At 39.2% G+C, this 6,280-nt stretch overlaps 1 pseudogene; it reads left to right on the top strand.

The window, feature by feature from the left end:
• Nucleotides 1-262: 262 nt before the first annotated feature.
• Nucleotides 263-1,674, top strand: LOC131840536 (histone-binding protein RBBP4-like; annotated as a pseudogene).
• The last annotated feature ends 4,606 nt before the right edge of the window (nucleotides 1,675-6,280 follow it).

Here is a 6,280-nt window from a genome sequence, read left to right as displayed (position 1 = left end):
GGCCAACAGCCACATGAAAAAGTACTCCAAATCACTCAGCATCAGGGAAATACAAATCAAAACCTCAATGAGATACCACCTAACACCAGTCAGAATGGCTAAAATTAACAAGTCAGGAAACAACAAGTGTTGCTGAGGATGTGGAGAAAGGGGAACCCACTTACACTGTTGGTGGGAATGCAAGCTGGTGCAGCCATTCTCCAAGGAAGACATCCAAATGGCCAACAGCCACATGAAAAAGTACTCCAAATCACTCAGCCTCCCCGCCCCTCCCGCAATGCTCGACCCCGGGATCCCCCCGGCTTGCCTGCCCACCATGGCCGACAAGGAAGCAGCCTTTGATGACGCAGTGGAAGAACGTGTGATCAATGAAGAGTACAAAATATGGAAAAAGGACACCCCTTTTCTTTACAATTTGGTGATGACCCATGCCCTGGAGTGGCCTAGCCTAACTGCGCAGTGGCTTCCAGATGTAACCAGACTAGAAGGGAAAGACTTCAGCATTCATCGACTTGTCCTGTGAACACACACATCCGATGAACAAAACCATCTTGTAATAGCCAGTGTGCAGCTCCCTAACGATGATGCTCAGTTTGATGCTTCACACTACGAGAGTGAGAAAGGAGAATTTGGAGGTTTTGGCTCAGTTAGTGGAAAAATTGAAATAGAAATCAAGATCAACCATGAAGGAGAAGTAAACCGGGCACGTTATATGCCCCAGAACCCTTGCATCATTGTGACAAAGACTCCATCCAGTGATGTTCTTGTTTTTGACTATACAAAACATCCTTCCAAACCAGACCCTTCTGGAGAGTGCAACCCAGACTTGCGTCTCCGTGGACATCAGAAGGAGGGCTATGGACTTTCTTGGAACCCAAATCTCAGTGGGCACTTAGTGCTTCAGACGACCACACCATCTGCCTCTGGGACATCAGTGCAAAGGAAGGAAAAGTTGTGGATGCGAAGACCATCTTTACAGGGCATACAGCAGTAGTAGAAGACGTTTCCTGGCATCTGCTCCATGAGTCTCTGTTTGGGTCAGTTGCTGATGATCAGAAACTTATGATCTGGGATACTCGTTCAAACAATACTTCCAAACCAAGCCACTCAGTTGATGCTCACACTGCTTGAAGTGAACTGCCTATCTTTCAATCCTTACAGTGAGTTCATTCTGGCCACAGGATCAGCCGACAAGACTGCTGCCTTGTGGGATCTGAGAGATCTGAAACTTAAGTTGCATTCCTTTGAATCACATAAGGATGAAATATTCCAGGTTCAGTGGTTACCTCACAATGAGACCATTTTGGATTCCAGTGGTACTGATCGTAGACTGAATGTTTGGGATTTAAGTAAAATTGGAGAGGAACATTCCCCGGAAGATGCAGAAGATGGACCACCAGAATTGTTGTTTATTCATGGTGGTCACACTGCCAAGATATCTGATTTCTCCTGGAATCCCAATGAACCTTGGGTGATTTGTTCTGTATCAGAAGACAATATTATGCAAGTGTGGCAAATGGCAGAGAACATTTACAATGATGAAGATCCTGAAGGAAGCGTGGATCCAGAAGGACAAGTGTCCTAGATATGTCTGCACTTCTTGTGATTTTAGACTCCCCTTTTTTCCCCCCTCTCAACCCTGAGATTGATTTAACACTGGTTTTGAGACACAGACTTTGTTTGGCTATCCCTCTATGATAGGTACCATCAACAATGTTACTAGCCCAAACAGAGGGTGTTTTCTAAATTTTAACTGGAGGACTTGATTCAGTAAATCCACAGACTTATATTTAAATTTTCTTCAGGAATTTTCTAGTAACAAAAGGTCTAACGTAGCCACAGAAAGGGAAATATTGGGTGTGGTTATTTTTTTTCTTAGGCTATATCCCCAAGTTTTACAGACTCCTTTTAAGTAAAGGCTAAAGTAAGGAAGGATAGAGCCAAGTGAGGAGTTAGTCCTTGACCACTAGTTTGGTACCATCTCTATTTTGGGTGACCTGTTTCACCAGCAGGCCTGTTACTCTCCATGACTAACTGTGTAAGTGCTTATAATGGAATAAATTGCTTTTCTATGTAAAAAAAAAAAAAATGCCATAGACAATAAAACATATATATTTGTAAATATGTTTGTTTATGGATGTATATATATACATAAAGAACTCCTAAGGTTTGGTATAAGAAAATTCAACAAAAGTGAGTGTGCGAAAGACTTGAAGAAGCACTTGATAAAAGAAGATAAAGAAATAGCCAATAAACAAATAAAAAGCATGCTCGACATTATTTATCACCAAAGCAAGGCAAATTAGAACTATAATGAGATGTAACTTCACACATGAAATAATAACAAAATTTATTTTATTTTAACAAAATTTATTTATTTTAATTAAAAATTATTTGTTATATAATAACAAAACAAAATTTAAACAAAATTTTAAAAGATTGACCATACCAAGTATTAGTGAAGATTTTAAGCAATTGGAACTATCACATTTGCTGATGGGAATGAAAAAAGTGCTATACCTGGTCAGGAAAATTTCTTACATATTCAAATACACACCTTTCCTGTGATTTGGCAATTCCATTCATTGATTTAATGAAGAGAAATGTAAACATCCTTCCAGAGAAATATTTGTACACAAATATTTATAGCAGGCTTTATTTACAGTAGCCAGAAACTAAACACAACAGGTGACATTTAAAGGTATGTGGATATTCGTGCAATGGAATACTACTAACCATTAAAACATGCATTATCTACCAAAAATGCAACAACACAGATAATCTCACATACATGATAATGAGGGAAGGAACCTAAATCAAACGGATCATACTATATGACTTCATTTATTTGAAGTTCTAAAACAGCATGCTAAACTATGATGATGGGAGCGGAGTGGTTTCAGGTAGGAGATAGACATCTAAGATGTACAAAGAGACTCGATACTTTTGAGATGATAGAAATGCTTCATATATTGAGTATGGTGCAGTTTACACAGATGTACGCATTGAATTCTCACTTAAAAGCTGTGCATTTTAAGAACCTAGATGTCTATCAACAGATGAATGGATAAAGATGTGGTATATATATACAATGGAATACTATGCAGCCATCAAAAGAAACAAAATCTTGCCATTTGAGACGACATGGATGGAACTAGAGGGTATTATGCTTGGCAAAATAAGTCAATCAAAGAAAGACAATTATCACATGATCTCCCTGATATGAGGAAGTTGAGAGGCAACGTGGGGACTTTGGGGGGTAGGAAAGGAATAAATGAAACAAGATGGGACTGGGAGGGAGAAAAACCATAAGAGACTCTTAATCTCACAAAAGAAACTGAGGGTTGCTAGGGGTAGGGGCGTACAGAAAGGGTGGTTGGGTTACAGACATTGGGGAAGGTATGTGCTATGGTGAGTGCTGTGAAGTATGTAAATCTGGCAATTCACAGACCTCCACCCCTGGGGCTAATAATACATGCTAATTAAAGAAAAAAGGCTGTGTATTTTATTCAATGCAAATTAGCTTCATTTAAATTGATTTAAAAAATTGTCCAGATTCTGCCCTGTGTCTAGAGGAATCCCTAGAATACAATAGGCTCTTGATAAACATTTGTGAAATGAATGAGTCAATTAATTAATTCAATTAAAAATGTACAAATGTGTGAATAATTAAATAAATGAACATAAAGCAATATATAATTCAGTTCTGGGATAACTTGGGCATACAATAATTACTGTAGAAGGTCAAAACACAGAGAGCTTGGGGAGAGTTTAGAGAGGAAGAGAAGGTTATTCCAATTGAACCTGGAAAGATACATCAATGCCAAGTAAGAAATAGCTCCCTCTTTGAGAAAAGGAGACCAGCATTTGAGAAAAGGCACAAAGAAAGGAATGATTAAAAGTATTCTCAGAATAATGAAGAATGGAATCTTCATCTGAAAACTCTTTTTGGAATTATAAGAAATAAATTTTAATAAGTAAATAATAATTGTAGTAAATCATTTGAACCAGGTATTGCAGATAGATTGAATTTATAAATGAAAAGAATCAGGAAAATTTGTCGCAATCATCTATGGCAATAAAACAATATTCAATGATACAATAATCTAAGAGTCAAGAGATGACAGCCTAGGTTTATAGTACTAGCATGTGACACAGTAAGAAATAGGTATCTGCTCTCCACCCCTGATTCCTGACACAGAGCTCCTATGAACCCAGCAATTTCCTAAGGGATAGCCTATTCAAACCTTCTAGTGGCTTCCTATCACTCTAACAAATTAAATCCAAACTTTCTACCATAGCCAACAAGAGCCTCATGGTCATTATACACCTAACTTTCTAGATTCATCCTAGTGCTCTACTGGGGCCCATACTGCTTGGGACACTCTCAGGGGAATATGTTACCACTTTCTATTTTCAGGGTCTTTACCTAGAATACTTTTCCCTAAAACATTCATGAAGTTTGATTCATCATTCCACCCAAAGTTCAGTCCAAATGTCATTACACCAGACTGATTTTATCACTTTTACCAAAAACAGGATCACAAAAATTATCCCTTCGTTCTCTATCCCCTTACCCTACTGTATTTATCATCATACCCTTCAGATCACTATGAAAGCCAATTGCTCAGTATTTATTTGCTAGCTTCTCATCCAAATTTTCCTCCACCTCTAGAATATAAGCTCTGTGAGGACAGGACTCTTATTCATTAGTGATTCTCCAATGCCCTTTTTTTTTTCTTAAGATTTTATTTACTTATATGAGAGAGAGAGAGTACATGCACGCATATAAGCCAAGACGAGGATCAAAGGGAGAGGGAGGACCAAACTCCGCGCTGCACAGGGAGCTGATGCAGAACTCGATCCCAGGACCCTGGGATCATGACTTGAGCCTAGGGCAGATGCTTAACCACTGAGCCACCCACACACCCTCCTCAAACTCTTTTTGAGGAGTTGGATCAGAAAAGCCCAGCTCTGGGCACCTGAGTGGCTCAGGAGGTTAAGCCTCTGCCTTTGGCTCAGGTCATGATCTCAAGGTCCTGGGATCGAGTCCCGCATTGGGCTCTTTGCTCAGCAGGGAGCCTGCTTCCCCCTCTCTCTCTGCCTGCCTCTCTGCCTACTTGTGATCTCAATCTCTGTGTCAAATAAATAAATAAAGTCTTAAAAAAAAAAAAAAAAGCCCAGCTCCAACACTTACTACCTATATAAACTTGGAGAAGTTACTTAAATATTCTAACTTTCAGAATTCATCATTCCTTCAATGGAGATAAAAATTAGACTACTGCCATTCAGGATTTCATGGGGATTAAATTGGAGAATACATCGAAAAGACCTAATATAGTGCTAGCCCAGAGTAAGCAATAAATAAATGGGAGTCCTCACAGCCTGGAAGGATCAAATGCATTCCAGCATCTTAAAAAGATAATAAATTATAAGGTTTTCCCATTTTTAATATGGAGGAAATAGTCCCCAGAATGGTAAAAAGGCCTTTCTTCTCAATGACCCCATGTGTGGAGCCACTTGAGGCTCCAGGGAAACCCTCATGGAAAACTATTAGCAAAGTTCTAGGGCATAAAGCTCCATGCTCTTGTTTGTTCAATTTTAAAACCAGACTCAGCGCACATGCTCTATCTGTACAACCACCATTTATAGAGTTCACTGATACTGTGATTCCTTGAGGCAAACAGACTATAAACTCCTTTAAGAGAAAATGAAAAAAATTGTCTCACCTTTCATTTCAAGTTATTGGAGTTTTGATTCCAACATGATTCCAAGTATATAAAAATTCAATCTGGAGTGAAGATATTTACAACACGGTTGGTGAATGTACTGTAAAGTGATGAAACATCCCATGACCAGATGCACAGTTACAACTTGACGGACTAGGTCATGCAAGGGAGTAAACATGTACCATACCCACTGTAACAGAAATCTATGTTTCCAGAATAATACCAACATACAAAATCTTTGTTCACTCCGTATTGTAAAAACACTCTTTAGCTTCAGGAAACAGCTTAGAAGACTGTGAGAAGGACAGCCCATTCTCTTGAAGCTTTATTAACTTGAAATTTCTATCTCAGGGTGCCTGGGTGGCTCAGTTGGTTAATCATCTGACTCTTGGTTTCTGCACTGGTCATGATCTCAGGATCCTGGGATCCAGCCCTGCATTGCTCTCAATGTGGTATCTACTTGAGGATTCTCTCCCTCTCCCTTTGCCCCTCACCCTGCTCACACCAGCTCTGTCTCTCTCAAATAAATAAGTCTTTGAAATTTCTGTCTC

Source organism: Mustela lutreola, chromosome 9, assembly GCF_030435805.1.
Source record: "Mustela lutreola isolate mMusLut2 chromosome 9, mMusLut2.pri, whole genome shotgun sequence".
Taxonomy (NCBI): domain Eukaryota; kingdom Metazoa; phylum Chordata; class Mammalia; order Carnivora; family Mustelidae; genus Mustela; species Mustela lutreola.
Note: the sequence above shows the minus strand (reverse complement) of the source record. Positions and strands in the feature narration are given on the sequence as shown.